Here is a 568-nt window from a genome sequence, read left to right on the forward strand (position 1 = left end):
ATTACACACAAACAGGCCTTAAAAGTTATTTTGAACAACTACCCTTGGCCTATTTTTATTACATACAGGCATCAAGTTTAGTAAAACTTCCTATTTTTAGAGTTATTTGGACTTGCTCCAAAGTAGTATTGATCCTAAAGAAATATTAATTTTGTTTTCATTAGTAATCTCCTATTGGGGGTTGCAATCTTCTTTCTAAATTGCTTAAACTATATCTTTTTTGTTCTCATTTTACAGATTCTACTCTCAACTCAGTTACCCTGACTACTCCAAAATAGATGATCTTCAGCTTCCATTTGACCTTCAACTCACATTGTCTTTTTCTTATGACTACAAATAACATTCTGATTTCATCTGTTCTTTCATGGAATCTTGAATGTCACGTTTTCATTAATTACAGAGTGTAGTTTTGCAGTTGTCTAACAAACATGTAAAAACAGTCTCTGGGGTTCCATCTTCAAGAAACATGGGAAGAAGATTATAAGAAATGGTAATGCAATGATTTTTCTGTGTCATCTTGACTTAGAATTACATAACTACAGTTTCAAATTGTGTCAGCGAAGACATA

The sequence above is a fragment of the Propithecus coquereli genome, unplaced genomic scaffold, assembly GCF_000956105.1.
Source record: "Propithecus coquereli isolate 6110/MARCELLA unplaced genomic scaffold, Pcoq_1.0 Scaffold6, whole genome shotgun sequence".
Classification (NCBI taxonomy): Eukaryota; Metazoa; Chordata; class Mammalia; order Primates; family Indriidae; genus Propithecus; species Propithecus coquereli.